The 20,137-nt window shown below is 42.6% G+C and overlaps 1 long non-coding RNA gene across 1 annotated transcript; it reads left to right on the forward strand.

Annotated features, from left to right (window-relative positions):
- LOC147911720 (uncharacterized) lies at positions 1 to 20,137 on the forward strand. The gene is made up of 4 exons (XR_015550398.1): positions 1 to 226; positions 10,354 to 10,504; positions 12,262 to 12,365; positions 19,142 to 20,137. It is a non-coding gene; the product is annotated as an uncharacterized LOC147911720 (long non-coding RNA).

Below are 20,137 nucleotides of genomic sequence, written 5' to 3' on the forward strand. Positions count from 1 at the left end.
GGCGGCGTAAGCAGACTCGGAACTCACCTCCTCCCGTGGACACAGCCAATTTACAACTACTCGTGGAAAAATTACCCCTGAGACAGAACTGAAAACTGGATAAGAGGAACTCCTGCAACAACAGAGAATCCTAACTGAGGTGGAAGAGGCAGAGACTCCCTTCTGGAGAGGAGAAACACCGCCTTCACAAGCCTCCAGCGTCACGGCCGCTGGGAGCAGCCCACAGGTACGCAGCCCTCCCTGGAGGCGCGGGGCCCTGAGCTGGGGAGCGCCCCCGCTGTGGGCATTTTGTGGACCCAGCACAATCGAGACCAGCGGCATAATATCTGACTTTGCCGGCTGCTAAAGCATTGGGGAGTACCCCCAGAAAACCCGGTTCACAAAGAAACTAAAACTGGCTCTTAAAGGGCCCACACGCAAATTCACCCATTTCAGAAACCATCCTAAAATCACAAGAAAGAAAGGTGCACAGTGCTTTGGTGACAAGAGACTCACCTAATAGGCCCTGAGTGCATCTCGGTGAGGGGTGAGACCTCTCCAGGGACTGGGACATTGGTGGCGGCCATTGTTGTGGCCTGGTGTGGGCGTGCTGACACAGACGCCATTCCAGTTCTCCCTGAAACCTGCTAGCCCAGGGTCTGCCCCACCCACTAGAGCACTGATTTAATCCAGCTCAGCCAGGGCAGGCAGCCCACCCTAGAGACTGGCCCCACCCAACAACAAGCCCTCGGGCAACTTGTGGGCCTGCATAGATTGGTGACTGGATTCTCTGCAGCCTGGCAACTGAGCCGACTTGAGCAGGGCAGGGTGTGCACAAGGAGTGGGTGGAGAGTGTGGGGCTCCTGCCGTGGAGAGACTGGGTCTGCTTGGGGAGGTCGGGGCGCTCACATGGGGCAGGACTGTGTTGACTGTGTGTGTGGACCTGTGGGCGGCAGGGCTTGTGAGCTGCAGAAGACTTGTGCTTCTCAAAGACCCACATAGGGGGTTTGCCCCACCTTCCAAAGCCTGAAACTACTGGGTGCTCCTGTGCCTGAGGCCAGCCCCACCCAGCTGCAATCCTCAGAGAGCTGACAAGAGACCTAATAGGCTAGAGGCTTACAGCAATTGTAAGGCCCTGAGCCTAACAACCTGCCACTCTGGGGGCCTACTCACTTAAAAGAAATACTGCAACAGAAATGTGGTATTAGAACTTGCAGCCAACTGTGCTGGGGCTCCCTACACCTGATAAAGAGACTGAAGGGCCCACAACAACTACAAGCAGCTGAGCATTACAACAGTTGGCCAGGAGCATAACTCAGCCTCCCTGGGCGCCTACAGAGAGAGCAAACAGGCCACAACAGAAGGACACGTAGCCCACATAGGGGTCAACCCTGGAACATTGAGAACTGAGGGAAGCACACTGGAAGCCTCCTAAGGCTTCACTTACATAAGGTCACCTATCCAAGAGCAGGAGACGTAGCTGACCTACCTAGTACGTAGACACAAGCACAGGGAAAGAGGCAAAATGAGGAGGCAAAAGAATACATTCCAAGTAAGGGAACAGGACAAAACCCCAGAAAAGGAACTAAGTGAAACAGAAATGAGCAACCTACCCGAGAGAGAGTTCAAACTAAGAGTGTTAAGGATGCTCACTGATCTGGGGAGAAGAATAGATAAACTCAGTGAGAATGTCAACAAAAAATGGAAGATATAAAAAAGAACCAATCAGAAATGAAGAATACAATACTGGAAATGAAAAATTCATTAGAGGGACTCAAAAGCAGAGTAGAGAATACAGAAGAACGGATCTGTGAGCTGGAAGAAAGACTAGAAGAAATTACCCAAGGTGAACAGGTAAAAGAGAAAAGAATTAAAAAGAGTGAGGACAGTCTACGGGACCTCTGGGACAGCATCAAGTGCACTAACATCCGTGTTATAGGTGTCCCGGAAGGAGAAGAGCAAGACAAGGGGGCAGAGAATCTATTTCAAGAAATAATAGCTGAAAACTTCCCTAACCTAAGGAAGGAAACAGACATGCAGGTACAGGAAGCACAGAGAGCCCCAAACAAGATAAACCCAAAGAGGCCCACACCAAGACACATCATAATCAAAATGTCCAGAATTAAAGATAAAGAGAGAATCCTGAAAGCCACAAGAGAATGTCAAGTTACGTACAAAGGAAACCCCATAAGGCTATCAGCTGACTTCTCAGCAGAAACCTTACAGGCTAGAAGAGAATGGCACGATATATTTAAAGTGCTAAAAGGAAAAAACTTACAGCCAAGAATACTCTACCCAGCAAGGTTATCATTCAAAATGGAAGGAGAGATCAAAATTTTCCCAGATAAGCAAAAATTAAAGGAGTTTGTCACCAAGAAACCAGTGCTACAAGAAATGTTAAAGGGACTGATTTAAGGGGAAAAGAGAAGACCACAAATAGGAAAAATTATCTATTTCCATGATTAGAACGTAATGGATACAAATGCACAAAAAAGAGGTTAGATATGATATCAAAAACATAAAAGGAGGGAGGAGGGGAGTTAAAGAGTACAGCTTTCAGACCGAGGTCAAACTAAAGTGACCATCAATTCTGTATAGAAGAAGAGAGGAACACAGAGGGACTATTAAAACACTGAGAAAAAAAAAAGTTAAAAAATGGCACTAAGTACATACTTATCAATAGCTACTTTAAACGTAAATGGACTAAATGCTCCAATTAAAAGGGATAGGGTGGCTGACTGGATAAAAAAACAAGATCCATATATATGCTGCATACAAGAGACACACTTCAGACCTAAAAACACTCACAAACTGAAAGTGAAGGGATGGAAAAAGATACTCCACACAAATGGCAATGAAAAGAAAGCTGGGGTAGCAGTACTCATATCAGACAAAATAGACTTTAAAACAAAAACTGTAAAAAGAGACAAAGAAGGGCATTACATAATGATCAAGGGAACAATCCAACAAGAGGATATAACACTTGAAAATATCTACGCACCCAATGTAGGTGCACCTAAATATATAAAGCAATTATTAGCAGACATAAAAACAGAAATAGACAGTAACACAATAATAGTAGGGGACTTTAACACTCCACTTACACCAACGGATAGATCATCCAAACAGAAGATCAATAAGGAAACATTGGCCTTAAACGACACACTAGAACAGATGGACCTAGTAGATATATACAGAGCATTCCATCCAAAAACCGAAGAATACACGTTCTTTTCAAGTGCACATGGAACATTCTCCAGTATTGATCACATATTAGGCCACAAAACAAGTCTACATAAATTTAAGAAGATTGAAATAATACCAAGCATCTTTTCTGACCACAACGGTATGAAACTAGAAATCAACTAAAGGAAGAAAATCAGAAAAGCCACAAATACATGGAGATTAAACAAAATGCTACTGAACAACGACTGGGTTAAGGAAGAAATCAAAGAAGAAATCAAAAAATACCTGGAGACAAATGAAAATGAAAATACGATATGCCAGAATTTATGGGATACAGCAAAAGCAGTTCTAAGAGGGAAGTTTATAGCAATACAGGCGTATCGCAACAAACGAGAAAAATCTCAAATAAACAATCTAACAATGCACCTAAAGGAACTGGAAAAAGAAGAACAAACAAAGCCCAAAATCAGTAGAAGAAGGGAAATAATAAAAATCAGAGCAGAAATAAATGAAATAGAGACCAAAAAAACAATAGAAAAATTAATAAAACCAAGAGCTGGTTCTTTGAAAAGATCGACAAAATTGACAAACCTTTAGCTAGACCCACCAAGAAAAAAAGAGAGAAGGCACAAATAAGTAAAATCAGAAATGAAAGAGAAGAGGTTACAACAGACACCTCAGAAATACAAAAGATTACAAGAGAATACTATAAAAAGCTATATGCCAACCAATTCGACAATCTGGAAGAAATGGATAAATTCTTAGAATCATACAACCTTCCAAAACTGGATCAAGAAGAAGTAGAGAATTTGAATAGACCAATCACCAGTAAGGAGATCGAAACAGTAATCACAAACCTCCCCAAAAATAAAAGTCCAGGACCAGATGGCTTCCCTGGTGAATTCTACCAAACATTCAAAGAAGACTTAATACCTATCCTTCTCAAACTCTTCCAAAAAATTGAGGAGGGGGGGAAGCTCCCTATCTCATTCTACGAAGCTGACATTACCCTGATACCAAAACCAGACAAGGACAACACAAAAAAAGAAAATTACAGGCCAATATCACTGATGAACATCGATGCAAAAATCCTTAACAAAATACTAGCAAATTGCATCCAACAATACGTTAAAAAGATTATACACCATGATCAAGTGGGATTTATTCCAGGTAGGCAGGGATGGTTCAACATTCGCAAATCAATGTAATACACCACATTAATAAACTGAAGAATAAAAATCACATGATCATCTCAATAGATGCAGAGAAAGCATTTGACAAGAGGCAGCATCCATTTATGATAAAACCTCTGAATAAAATGGGTATAGAAGGAAAGTACCTCAGCATAATAAAGATCCTATATGAGAAACCCACAGCTAATGTTCTCAATGGAGAAAAACTGAAAGCTATCCCTCTAAGAACAGGAACCAGACAAGGATGCCCACTGTCACCACTCCGATCTAACATAGTACTGGAAGTCCTAGCCAGAGCAATCAGGCAAGAGAAAGAAATAAAAGGGATCCAAATTGGAAAGGAAGAAGTGAAACTGTCACTATTTGCAGATGACATGATTTTATATATAGAAAACTCTAAAGAATCCACCAGAAAACTTTTAGAAGTAATAAACGAATATGGTAAAGTTGCAGGATACAAAATCAACATACAAAAATCAGTTGCATTTCTGTACACTAACACCAAAGTAGCAGAAAGAGAAATTAAGAATACCATCCCATTTACAATTGCAACAAAAAGAATAAAACACCTATGAATAAACTTAACCAAAGAGGTGAAAGATCTGTACACCAAAAACTATAAAACATTTCTGAAAGAAATTGAAGAAGACCCAAAGGAATGGAAAGATATTCCATGCTCTTGGATTGGAAGAATTAACATAGTTAAGATGTCCATACTTCCTAAAGCCATCTATAGATTCAATGCAATCCCTATCAAAGTTCCAACAACATTTTTCACAGAAATACAACAAAGAATCCTAAAATTTATATGGAACAACAAAAGACCCCGAATAGCTAAAGGAATCCCGAGAAAAAAGAACAAAGCTGGAGGTATCACACTCCCTGATTTCAAAATATACTACAAAGCTATAGTAACCAAAACAGCATGGTACTGGCACAAAAACAGACACACAGATCAATGGAATAGAATCGAAAGCCCAGAAATAAACCCACACATCTATGGACAGCTAATCTTTGACAAAGGAGCCAAGAACATACAATGGGGAAAAGAAAGTCTCTTCAACAAATGGTGTTGGGAAAACTGGATAGCCATATGCAAAAAAATGAAAGTAGACCCTTACCTTACGCCATACACAAAAATTAACTCCACGTGGATTAAAGACTTGAATGTAAGACCTGAAACTGTGAAACTTCTAGAAGAAAACATAGGCAGTATGCTCTTTGACATCGGTTTTAGCAACATCTTTTCAAACACCACGTCTGACCGGGCAAGAGAAACAATAGAATAAATAAACAAGTGGGACTACATGAAACTAAAAAGCTTCTGCACAGCAAAGGAAACCATCAACAAAACGAAAAGACAACCTAACAATTGGGAGAAGAAATTTGCAAACCATACATCTGATAAGGGGTTAATCTCCAAAATATATAAAGAACTCATGCATCTCAACAACAAAAAACTACCAACCCAATTAAAAAATGGGCAAAAGACCTGAACAGACATTTCTCCAAAGAAGATATACAGATGGCCAACAGACACATGAAAAGATGTTAAAAATCACTAACTATCAGGGAAATGCAAATCAAAACTACAATGAGATATCACCTCACGCCCATCAGAATGGCTATAATTAACAAAACAGGAAACAACATGTGTTGGAGAGGATGTGGAGAGAAGAGAACTCTCATACACTGCTGGTGGGAGTGCAAACTGGTGCATCCACTATGGAAAACAGTATGGAGATTCCTCAAAAAATCAAGGATAGAACTACCATATGATCCAGCTATTCCATTGTTGGGTATTTATCCAAAGAACTTGAAAACACCATTTTGTAAAGGTACATGCACCCCTATGTTCATTGCAGCGTTATTCACAATAGCCAAGACTTGGAAGCAACCTAAGTGCCCATAAAGGGACGAATGGATAAAGAAGATGTGGTATATATACACAATGGAATATTACTCAGCCATAAGAAACGATGAAATCCAGCCATTTGTGACAACATGGATGGACATTGAGGGTATAATGCAAAGTGAAATAAGTCAGAGGGAGAATGTCAAATACCGTATGATTTCCTTCATTAAATAGTAGATAATAACAACAATAAACAAACACATAGGGACAGAGATTGGATTGGTGGTTACCAGAGGGGAAGGGTGGAGGGAGGAGGGTGAAAGGGATAATTTGGTACATGTGTGTGCTGATGGGTTGTAATTAATATTTGGGTGGTGAACATGATGTAATCTATGCAGAAATAGAAGTACAATGATGTACACCTGAAATTTTTACAATGTTATAAACCAACGTTACTGCAATAAACAAAAAATTTAAAAAAATAAAAAAGAGGAAGATTATATAATAAAGAGGTCAACTTTCCAATAAGATATAAAAATCAAAAATATGTGTGCACTTAACAGAGCTTAAAAATACATTATACAATGGCCAGCCCCAGTGGCCTAGTGGTTAAGTTCAGTGCGCTCTGCTTCAGTGGCCTGGGTTCAGTTCCCGGGCACAGACCTACATCACTTGTCTGTCAGTGGCCATGCTGTGGTGGCATCCCACATACAAAAAAGAGGAAGATTGATAGCAGATGTTAGCTCAAGGCAAATATTCCTCAACGACAACAACAAAAAAATACATTAGACAAAAACTGACACTACCAAAAGGAGAAAAAGTCAAATACACAATTACAATTGAAGACTCTGACACTCCTCTCTGAGTAATTGATAGAACATGTTGGCAGAAAATTAGTGAGGTTATAGATTACTTGAACAGCATTATCAACCAACTTGACGTATATTTAAAAAAAAACAAACTCCACCCAACACATTCTCCTTAATTGTATATGGAAAATTCACAAAGATCAACCATACTGTGGGCCATTAAAAACAATCTCAATGAATTTTAAAGAATAGCGATCATTAAAAGTATGTTTTCAGACCGTAATGGAAATCAATAAAAGAAAGATATCTGTAAGGGACAGTGTTAAGAGAGTGAAAAGACTAATCACAGACTGGGGAAAAAAAATCTCTGCAAATCACATATCTGAAGAAGTACTTGTATCCAAAATATATAAAGAACTCTCCAAATTCAACAATAACAGTAATCAAGACAGCATGGTCCTGGAGGAGGTATAGACACACAGATCAATGGAACAGAAGAGAGAACACAGAAATAGATCCACACAAAGATGCCCAGTTGATTTAAAGCATGTCCCATAAAAGTAAAAACTGATAAATTTTACCTGATCAAATCTAATCTTACTCTGTGAAAGACTCTGTAGAAAAATGAAAAGATAAATTATAGACTGGTTGAAAATTTTGCAAATTATATATTCCATGATAGACTTGTATCTAGAATATATAAAGAACTCTCAAAACTCAACATCAAAAATACAATCCCATTAGAACATGGGAAAAAGATATGAAGAGACATTTAACCAAAGAGGATATACAGATGGCACGTGAAAAGGTATTCAATGTCATTAGCTGTCAAGGAAATGCAAATGAAAACCATGATGAGATATTACTACAAGCCTATCAAAGTGGCTAAAATAAAAAATTGTGACAACACCAAATGCTTGTGAGGATGCTGAGAAAATGGATTACTAACACACTGATGGCTGGGATATAAAATGGTGCAGCCACTCTGGAAAATAGTTTGGCAATTTCTTTAAAAACTAAAAATGGACTTACCAGATGACCCAGCAATTGCACTCTTGGGCATTTATCACAAAGAAATGAAAAGTTATGTTAGTGCAGAAACCTGTACACAAATGTTCATAGCAGCTTTATTCATAATAGCCCAAAACTGGAAATTAGAGAAATGTATGAATGGTTAAATTGTGGTACATTCATACTATGAAATACTATCCAGCAATAAAAAGAAACAAACTATTGATACAAGCAACAACTTGAATGAACCTCCAAGGAATTATGCTGAATGAAAAAAAAATCAATATTAAAAGGTTACATACTATATTATGATTCTATGTATAACATTCTTTGAATAACAAAATTATAGAGATGGAGAACAAAAAAGTGGTTTCCAGCGGTAGGGGCTGTGGAGCAGGAAGTGGGGGAGGCTATAAAGGGTACCTATGAGGTGTGATGATAATGCAGTGATGGTACAGTTCCATACCTTGATTGTGGTGGAAGTTACACAAAGTTACACATGTGATAAAATTGCATAGAACCACACACACACACACAGACACACACTTGCATGTGTAACTGGTGAAATCTGAATAAGCTCTGTGGATTGTACCAATGTCAAGTTCCTGGTCTTAACATTGTACTCTAGTTATGCAATATGTTCACATTGGGGGAGGTTGAGTGAAGGGTGCATGGAACCTCCCTGTAGATTTCTTTGCAACTTCCTCTGAATCTATAATTATTTCAAAATAAAGTTTTAAAAAATTAAGAAGAAAATAAGCACCTCGATTTTTTAAATGGGCAAAAGATTTGAACAGAAAATTCACCAAAGAAGTGATATGGATGGCAAATAAGCATATGGAAAGATGCTCCACGTTGTTAATCATCAGAGAAAAGCAAAGTAAAACCACAATGAGATACCACTGCACACCTCGGAATGGCTAAAAAAAAAAACTAGCAATACCAAGTGCTGATAAGAATACGGAACAACTGGAAATCTCATACACTGCTGGTGGGAATGCAAAATGGTACAACCACTCTGCAAAAGTTTGGGAGGTTCTTATAAAGATAAACATTCATTTACCATGTAACCCAGCAATCCTGCTCCTGGACATTTACTCAAGAGAAATGAAAACTTATGTTCACACAAAAACCTGTATACAAATATTTATAACAACTTTATTCATAATAGACAAAAACTGGAAACAAATCAAATGTCCCTCAACTGGTGAATGGAAAAACAAAATGTGGTACATCCATATAATAGACTACTACCCAGCAATAAAAAGGAGTGAACTACTGATAGACACAATCACATGGATGAATCTCAAAGGCATTTTGCTAAGTGAGAGAAGCCAGACCCAAAAGACTACATGCCATATGATTCCATTTACTTGACAACCTGGAAAAGGTAAAACTATAGGGATGGAGATGAGACCAGTGGCTGCCAGGGTTTGTGAATGGGGGAGGGGTGGAATACAAAGAGGCAATACCAGGCAATTTAGGGGGTGATAGAACTCTTCTGTATCTTGATTCTGGTGATGGATACACGGCTTTGTGCTTCAGTCCAAAGTCATTAAATTATACACTGCATAAGTTTGCTCTGTGTAGATAAATACACCAAAACGAGACCTCCCTGCACACCCACCTAAGTGACAGCATGTGCTATCAAGGATAGAGAGTAACTGGAACTCACAGTGCTGGTGGTAGTGTAAATTGCTACATCCACTATGGAAAGCTATTTTGCAATTTCTGCTAAAATTAAACATATGCATGTCCTATAAATCATCAATTCCACCGCTAGACATATATGCAACAGAAATATATATTTACCAAAGATAGTAAATACAGGGATATCCACGGCAGCTTTATTTGTAATAGCAAAAACCTGAAAACCATGCCAATGTCTACAAACAATAGAAAGGATAAATCAATCATAGTATATTCATAAAATAGAATACCATATGCCAATGAGAATAAAGGAAATACTGCTCACATGACAACATGGATCAATCTCACAAACAATATTAAGTATAAGAATCCAGATAATAATAAGAGTACATAAGGTAGGATTCCATTTACTAAAGTAATCAAAGACGTTACAAGTCAAAACAGTGGTTACTTTTGGGCAGAAGTAGTGACTTGGAGAAGATCACAAGGGAGTTCTAGCAATGTTCTATTTTTTAATATAAATTCTGGTTACTGGTTTGTTAACTTTGTGAATATCTATTAATCTGTTCACTTAATATTTGTGCATTTTTTCTGTGCAAATTATACTTCATTTAAAAAGTCTTAAAAGCAGAGTATGTATATTTTATTTTCTTTCCTTTTTAAAATTTAGGTTTGCTGATCAAGATTCTCTGATTCCAGAGGGAAGGAGCAAGAGTTATACATGAAAACCTTTGTTCCTGATTGGAAAGAGGGATGGAAGCACCTTTTGATCACTTGCTCTATCATGAATGGTGCCAGGGGCTTCACAACAACTGAGAGAGGTACGTATTTTATTTTTGTTCTTAGAGATGGAGAAGACCCAAGGATAATAAGATGAATGGTTTCAACTACGATTGTGTGATTCAGCATTTCTAGAATGATAAACTCAAGGAACATCAGAGAGAGAAAGTCCTCTAAACAGCATCTAGTCCAGCCCCTTTGTTTTACAAAAGGGGAACATGTGTCCCAGAATGGAAAGGACTCATTCAAGATTACCCATCTACTGAAAGACAAGGGAGTAGAACTTCCAGTCTCCTAAGTGCCATCCAGTCTCTATCCAATGCACCATGACCATCATTTACAGACAAATTATCAAAACACTTTATGAAATGGAGGGAAGAGCATTAAATTGGGAATTGGAAGACCTGGATCCTGTCCCAGTTTTGCCAAGTAAGCTTGACTTCCACTTTAAGTTTTAATTTCTCCACCTGTGAAATACGGGGTAACAATAACAAAATCAACAAGAGGTAGCAAGTCCTGGATCCATGACAAAGGGAGATCCAGGTTTTGTGGGACCTGAAGCTTATAACACTTGGGGCTCTCTTTAATGATAAGAATACAAAATTATGAACAAAAGTGAATATTTAAAATGAGAAAAGAAATACAATAAAGTACACATTTGAAAAAGTTGACAAATAGACATCTCAAAATTCAGGAAAAATGACATAATAAATAAAAGTATATTTTTATTAATGAACTGCCTGATACACTGCTGTAATATATTATTCCTACTTTTCTTGTGTGTTATAGTTGAAGACTCACAGGAGTCAGTATACAGTAGTACTCACAGCTAAGATTTATTATAGCAATGTACTGAGGACACACAGGCAGATCACAAGGGGAAAAGACACAGGCAGAGCCAGGAGGAATCCATGTGCAGACTTCCTTATGCTCTCTTTCTCCCATGAGTGGCCACACAGAGCACAATCTTCCCTCAGCAGCAAAAATGCAGAGATATGTGTGTGATGTTTCCACCCAGGGCAACCCAGACTCAGCACCCATGGTTTTTATTCGGGGCTGGTCACTTAGGCACCCTCTGCCTAGCGTGCACCAAAATTCTAGACTCCCAGAAGGAAAGCAGGTGTTCAGCATAAACCACACTATTTGTATAAACAGTCTAAGCACAGTGAGCCACTCTCATCAGTTTTCTGTTAACTGGGGACACTCTGAGAGCCAAGTTCCCAGATGCCAGCAGAGGGCCACCCTCACAAGCAGGCCTTTCTAAGGACAGTGGTCACAGGCCTGTTACATTAACTCTTTTCTGCACACTACTCAATATTTGTACTCCTGCTACACGTCTGTGCCCTACAATCACAGGAATTCTGAAGAATGCCTTTTGACACAACTCACATCAAAATGTTAAATATAAATGCATGTTGTGTTTGTAATTGCATACACTGCACACTGAGTATATTCCTGACAGGAAAGCACTTGTGTTTGTTGATTTTACATATCTGATTCATGGCTGGAAGACTTTTCCACACTAGCTTCTGGCTCCATACATTGTGATTCTCCTCCACTGCCAACATACTTCCGGCACCTAGTGCTGTAAAGAACAGTGACATCACAATGTATTCTCCAGCCTCACACCTCCTGTCCTGACACTGGGTGTGTTGGCACAGTAAGCAGGAGTGTTCCTGGAAGCAGTTTCAATACAGAGCAGCTAGCAATAACTCAAACATGTACAGAATTGGTTGTGAGCCCCTTAAATGTCTCTCCAAATCAAAACTAAATGTATCTCAATTTAATTTCCCCTTAGCCAGATTCCCAATATGCCCACGGCCATTGCATTGCCACCTAACACAAGAGCAAGAGTGACGGAGACAGCAGAATGGAAAGAGAGGTTCCCTGAACCAACCATGGGTAAAATGTCTTTTTTCAATTTTATAAACCATATAACTAGCATAAACCATAATGCTAGGGCTCCTTCCAGGCCTGTGCAAGCCAGTGACCCTGAAGCTTAATTCAAACTTCATTAGCTTCACTGTGCATCTGTGTCTGGTCCAGAAAGTTACAGAAAGGAAATCAAACACTGCGAAAAGGCTTGGGACTCAGATAATAAGGCAGAAGGGAGGAGAGTACATAACCAGAAGCAAGGATAAGAAAATCAGGATGAATTCCAGATAACCAGAGTGCAAAAGTGCTCTGGAATGAGTGACCAGCATATGACTGAGGAATGGAAAGGCAGCCTGAGCTAGGACACAACACAAGGACCCAAACTACAGAGCTGTCTTTCTTCCATGGCTGAGGTGAGGAATCTAGTGTGAGGTTTGGTAGACCATGAGTGGACAGGAGGAGGAAGTAGTTCAGAGGAGTTGGGCTTCTTGAGCCACAAGCAGAGAGGAACTGTGCTGGGCAGGCACAGAATCCAACTGAGCAATCCAGGAACCAAGACGACAGCTAAGAAAGACAACATTCTGAATTGCTCAAGACTGAATTCCCAAACTGTAGCCACAGCATCAAATATTTCCCAAGCTCGAAAAGGCCTTCTAGGTACCATATTCCACCCTCTACCCTCTGTGGATACAGGGAGCAGATCACCATAGTCAAAATCAGGACCTGTTGAGTCCTGCCTCGGTCACTTACTGTGCAAGCTGAGATAAATCACTTCCCCTCTCTGAATCTCAGCTGCCTCAGCTCTAAAGTGAAGAGAATGACAATGCAGTCCCAGGAGCCCAGGAAGAATGCAATGTGATAATAGGATGAGGAAAAGGACCTGGAGAGGCATTCTTCCTGAACCAGAACACAAGGACCCATGGGCAAGCATGCTGTCAACTGCAAAGCTCTGTAGGAAGCGAAAAGCCTTGTAGGAATGTTAGCTTTGCTTTACTACGGTGGAGACAACAGCACAGGAGCTGTGCCCAACTACCTCTCTGCGTACAGTTGGAATGCTCAGAATGTGCCAACACACTGACTCTTCTCTCTTTCTAATGTACAAGCAGTTGAAAGCAGTGGTCTTGTTGATATTCTAGGGGGAAATTGACAGTAATACTTTGGGTTTAATTTGATATGAATAACAGTCATTTTACAAATAGGATGTACTCCAATAAGTAGTCTTGCTGGGAACAGAGAAGGAAGGAGGGAGAAGGGGACATGAACAAGCACGAAATATCTGAAAGAGAGGGAGGAAAGCAAGGGTAGATTTGCTGTGACTATAGATGACACTTGTACTCCCTCATCTCCCCACTGACCCCAGTCCAAGCCCTACTCTATCCTAGTAGAAAGATATATATGGAAGGGATTAGCAGTAAAGTAAACGGGTATGCGGTTTTTAAAGTTACATGGCCTTGGACTACACAGATCCCCAGAAACAAGTGACAGACTTGATGGCAACTCTGGTACCCCAGGTCATTCTGGAGAATCCATCAGCAGGACTCTCAAGTGTGGGGGTAAATGTATATCCCGGATTTGGAAGGTATCAGCTGCAGTATTAGGGATGAAAATTTAAGGATGTTGCCTTTGGACAGCTGCACAGCACAGCAGGCCATTAAACTCCCCTCTGATTCAGCATCTCCTTGCACTTGAGAGTACACCAGACACAGCTGAGTAAACCGAGTTGACTCTTTTGTTGCCATGATAGTACATTCTGTGAAATGCATACTCTTTTGACTCAAGTGTAACAGTCCCTCCTGCAACCTGAAGGAAGATGTGGACTAGCTCACAGACAAGCAACACAATTCCAAGTCCCTGAATCATATTGCACTGGAGCTGTAAAGAGCTGAAGCAGTCACTGAGGCTGAGCCCCTTGCTTTGCAGATGGGAATCGAGATGTGTAGCAAAGGGAGTTGGCCAAGAATACATGCAGGGCCCAGGGCCAGTCCCACACTTCAGAAGCATAAATCAGGGCAGCAGGCTGACAGCCTTGGCACCAGACTCAGAGTACATGTCCTGTGTTCCCAACTTGTTTAGCAGCCACACAGACTCTGGGTTGGCTGATCCTGAATTTGAATCCCAACTCCCTCTCGGCCATCTGAGAGAGCTTAGCCAAGTCCCTTGGCTTCTGTGTTCTCAGTTTCCTCATCTGTCTAGTGGATCTAACAGTATCTCATCTCACCAGGTTGATTCAAGGACCAAAGGAGATAAGACGTGGGAAGCACCTTTGCCACACTTCCCTTGCCTGGGCTATTGTTCCTTATGGCCTCTGATCTCCTGTCCTCCCAGCCTAAAGCTTACTTCTCGGGAGGGGACTCCTGTATCACCACCATCAAAACCCTGCCCATTTTTCAGTGCACAGCTCAGAGCCAGCCTCCCTCTGAAGCCTTCCCGATCTCCTAGTGAGATACATCCAGGCCTCTCCTGAGGCCTAGTAGCACTTCACAGATAGTTCTTTCTGTGGACGGTATCTGGTCCTGCCTCAAAAGAGTTACTGACAGAGTTGCCTTTTCTACCCAACTAACATGCACTGACTCCAGGGCAGGGCCTATCTCACTCATCTGCCAAGTCTAGTATGGTACAGTAGCTTGTCATGGTAGAGAGTCGATGAATGTTGGATGACTTGAACTGAACAGTTTATCACCATCATCAGTCAACATCTAGTGAGTGTCTCCTCTGGCGGAGGCAGGCTCTGGGGACAGTACAAAGGTGAACCGGGCAGAGTCCTTGTCCTCAGAGGGATTCCAGTCTAGCTCTGGTAACAGGGCACACACATATGCACACAAAATGGAAACCGTCCAAGGTAACCTTGCACAAAAGGAGAACCACAGACATGGTTCTGGAAGTTTGTCAGGAAGAATGAGCAGTCCCTGAAGTCAGACTCAGAGGCTTCGTGAAGACACAGGAAGTGAGGAGTGAGGGCATTCACCATGAGAGAGCAGTATGGAGGGCAGGGGCACCATGTGCTGCGAATTGTGGAAGAGCCCAGTCTGTGGGAGTGGAGGGGTGACTATGACCGAGAAGGCAGGAGAGGGCTGCCTTGAGCAAGCTCATGTTATGATTACAGCCTCATGAAGCTTACAGAGTCAAGGCTTAACCAAGGCCCATTCAGTGCTCATAGCAACCCCATGGGTTGAGGACTGTTTTTATTATTCGCATTTGACAGATGGGCAAACTGAAGCCAGAGAGGTTCAGGCACTTGAATGCCAAGCATTGGGAGCTAGGACAACCTCCGGGCACAGTTGTGTTTTAGGAATTGTGGTTATGCTACAGGGGAGGCCGTGATCACAGTGGGCCAGAGAGGGGTTAGAAATCTGCTTGTGTCATATGAGCAAAGGCCCCAGCTTTGAGGGAGCGCTGGAAACATCTGAACAGGATATTCTCCCAGAAACTTCTTTTCCTTAAGGATTCTATCTATGGTCCCTCCAGTTCTCACTGCTGATTTTGTACCAGAGGTTGGCGTGGGAAACTGAGTGGGAGAGGGGTAGCTGGGAAAAGGGATTCTTGTGCTTTGTCAAATGTGTCCAGGGAAGACTCACTCATAGTCTCTCCAGATGTACCTGTGGTGAACTGAATATTTTGGGGAAGTGATAGGAATGTAGTGCACTCTGTATCAGGCCTCCCCCCCACACACTGGGCTCTACAGCCCCAGCCCCACCATTCCCAGCCAGAAGTTACATCTCCCTCCTTGGAGATTCCAGAACCTTTGAGTTGTGCCTTTCTTAAAGCTCCTCAAAATTTCTACCTATCTGTGGCCTATGAGCAAGTTCCTCTCTTCTCCATCTTTGTAGACCCAACGCCTAGCACAAAAGAGGTGCTCACATACTGGAAAGTGAAGGAATCAAAGAAGAAAGAAAGGAATGAGGGTCACCGATGGCCACTGATGGTGCTATTGATGGACCAGTCACCAGACTGTCAGCTTTTGGAGGAGGGAAAAGCTGGGCACACTCCACGTCCCCTGTGCCTGATACTAAAGGAAGCCAATGACAAGCCCTTGGAACACACATCCACTAGACTATTCTCCTCACCAAATGAGCACAAAAGGAACACATCTATGTTTGGATCCAGCCTACCTGGCATTCAATCTTCCTTCCCTTTCTCAGATGGTACACATGCTACCTCTGTCCCCGTGGGAAAGCTTTCATGCTTCTTAACAAACGGTTGGGGCAAAGCCACAAAGAGCACTCTGCTCTTCTGCCATATTCCACATACGACAAATGACATTTAAACACACTAGCCACTCTAGCAACTGGGTTCTTTGTCTCCTTGCTAAAGTGTGCTTCCCATCTTAGCCATGACATTAATGAACTGAAACAAAGACTGATGAGCAAAGCCCTATAATCTGTCAAAGCAGCAGCTGGTCTTCTGGACACACAGGAGGACGCCAGCAAAGAATGCAGAAGACAGAGCACTCTACCAACATTGAACTTGGGGCACTCAACTCAGCACTGGATAGAAAGGACAGAGACGATTTACATGAAGGCTTCTTTCTAGTGCCACATCATTAAGATTCTCAAGAAAGTACACTGATGCCAGACACACTGACATCTGTCCACAATTCTAAACTTTCACTTAGATTTAGAGCATGGATACAGGCCTTACCCAGAGTCTGAAGGCAGGTCACACTTGTTTCTGCCAGCAGGCCCCTTGGAAATGTGTCCATTAACTCTCATAATTAGATCTCCTTAGGATCCAGATTACAACCAAAAAAAGTGCAACTCTCCCTAATTGTATGGATAATTCAACAACTTCTTAACCCAAATTGTGCTCTTTACAAAATATTTTACAGATGCTTCATACATTCCAAGTTGGAAGAGAAACAAATATTTGCTGTCTCCTTCATATCACAGGTCAGTTTCCACATCTGTATAATTGAGGATTTTGCCCCCAATAGAAAAATTCATTCCACACAAATTTTCAGTTTAAGATATAACCAGAGTATCAGTAAGTACTCAAAATCAAAGGATGTGCAAAGTAGAAGGCATTCTGTGATCAGACTCTTGCTTTTCAAAGCACTATGCATGGACCAGCCACCTAGGTATCACCTGGGATCTGGTTAGAAATGCATAATCTCGGGTCCACCCAGAACTTCCGATTCAGAAGCTACAGTTGACAAGATCACTGAAGGATCTGAATACACATTAAAGTCTGAGAACCACAGATCTAGAACACTGGTTTTCAAACTGTGTTCTGTGGTGTGCTTTATGGGCCTCTATGGAGAATGGCACAAGAAGATTGGGAAGAAGAAAGGGTGTGCAGACTGGGCCTTGCTTCAGCTGAGCAGCCTGCCTCTGATATGTTTGGGTGGTTGAACCTCTGGCCAGACCAAGATATTCTATGGCCACAAAGATTTGAGAACCACTATTCTAGACCAAATATCTCAATTTCTACATGGCACAACTGAGCTCTTCCAAAGAGCCTAGGGGACTTTTGCCAAGCTCACATCATAGTCCCTTGATCACTGTTAGAAAACTCTGAAATTTACAATGCCTGGGAATGAAGAAAATCTTCATAGTTAGTGCTTCTGGAATAACCTCCAACCTGCAAAAGTAGAAGCAAAGACTGAGGACCTGAGCCCCACCAGGAGAGGACATGATATACAAGGCTGTATATCTGGCAACAGCCAGGGCTCTGGCAACAGCCCTGGGAGCTGAGCGGCATTTGTGCCACCTGGTTTATAAGAGAGGGGAGAGACACACAGAGATAGTAAGTTCCAAGGCCACAGGAAGAGAAGTGCTGACATCCAAACCCAGGTCCCGGGCCCTAAAGCCCAACCTCTGGACCTTATCATTCCACCAGCTCCTGGCCACGCATCCTTCAGCCCCTCTGTGTGCCCTATGCACTGGCCCAGCCTATGAGCTACATGGACACACATCCACTCAAAAAAAGGAGTTCTTTCATCCTCACGGACTGTTGGAATGCAAACAATGGGCTCCCATGCAAACGCCTGGGCTCCCGGTAAAGGCCCTTCAGAAGAAAAATGCAAACTGGATTGCTGTATCTTTGTGGTAATGAGCATTAGGAATCTGTTTAATATCCATCGTTATATATTTGGCATCTCTATGCCTTGGGAAAGTCAAGAAAGACCAAGAAGGCAGGAATGGTCAGAGGAGGGAAAGGGGAAGAAATACTTTACAGTGTATTGACATGTTATTCTTAGTATACTTCATTTCTACACTCACATCCCCCCAAGCACTGCATGGCTTTCTGCCATAGAAGCTACTCACTGATCAAGTCTCTGATCACCAACCACCTTCAAATATAAGTGAAGTTGGGTGAGTCAGCCAGCAGATGGCACAATGAGCAAGTGGCACATTACTACTGTCAAACTCTAGCTAGTGTCATTTCTTACACAAAGTGGGCCCCTTTCCTAAAGCTTCCTCCAAGTATCATTTGGGAACACTCTAGTTGGGTGATACAAAATGCCAAGGCCACCCACCCTCCTCCTTGAAAGACAGCATGTCCAGAGGCAGTCAGTGAGGGGCCTGCACTGCCAAACCCCTCCTACACCTGGATGCTGTCAGAGCTCAGGCCATCTGTAAGCTGACCTGGGCAAACCCGCACCATGCCTTCTTTCTCTGGGTTGTCAGCAGCAGCCACTCTGCTCAGTCTGGGCAACTCAGGGTGCCACACAGGGCAAATCAACTTTCTGGTGGGGGCCAGGAGGATCTAGCCCCAACACCCTCACCCCCACTCCGCCCCCCCCCCCGGCAATAATCCTCAGAACTTAAAGACATAATGTCATCTCTCCCAACTTCCTTCTAAAGTCAGGAACAAGAATTGGAAACCTCAACACAAGCCAGGAGAATGAGGCAGCCTCCAAAGGAGAAGACCCATATGTTCAGATCAACAAAGACAGGAGCACACTGCAGGAATCACTGCTCGTCTGTGGAAGGCTGCTCCTGGGCCACACAGGGCTGTATCTTATTCACTTGTCTGTCCTTGTCTAGATGCTGCCAGGCCCATCAGAGGCACCCAAAGGTTTGTCAAATGACTGACTAACCAAATGAGAAAATCAATGAATTCTTCTCAGGGAGAGAAGTAAGTTTGCCTTTAACACTGTTAGTGAGGGCACTGACCAGTTGCACCCAGAGCACAGTACAGAATCCTTAGGGCAGCCTCTATGAGTTGGACCGGTGCAGTTTCCCAGCCACATCTCCCATGGCCTCACTCCACAAACATGTCTGCTCCAGCCACGAACGTTCTCTCAGTTGCCTGAACATATCTGGCCCTTTCAGGGGACCCTTCCCCCATTTCCCACCTAAGGAGACCGTTTTTACTCTCAAGACCCTGCTCAAAGGGCCCTTCTCTCTGAAGCCTTCTGCAGCACCTTGCCCCGAGTCAGCGGTTCCTTCCTCTTCACGTTTTCCTAAGCCTATTCGGCCTCGATTCAGGCTCCACGGTTTGCAGGTCTGCCTGGAAGACGGCCCTACCAGCCCTGAGTGACACAGAGGTGAGTGTGCACCTGCGTACCTACACCGTCAAGGAACCTCTTACAGGACGGGTGTCTGCTGACAAATCTGCTTTGCCTTATGCTGTTTTGTACCCAGATCTGCCCTCTCCCATCAGGCTGCACTTGCAGCGATGCTAACAGACGCCCAGTTATCAAATGCCCCGGAAGCACGTCCCCTTCCTAACCCAGCAGTCATCTGATGCACAAGAGACCAAAGCACCTCCCACCAGGCCCGCCAGGGTGGAGCGCATTTGCGCCCGTGCAATAGGCAGCCCGTGCACCCTATGTGTGCTAGTCAGCACACGCCATC

The sequence above is a fragment of the Ceratotherium simum genome, chromosome X, assembly GCF_057802395.1.
Source record: "Ceratotherium simum simum isolate JZ-2026a chromosome X, ASM5780239v1, whole genome shotgun sequence".
In the NCBI taxonomy this organism is placed as follows: Eukaryota; Metazoa; Chordata; class Mammalia; order Perissodactyla; family Rhinocerotidae; genus Ceratotherium; species Ceratotherium simum.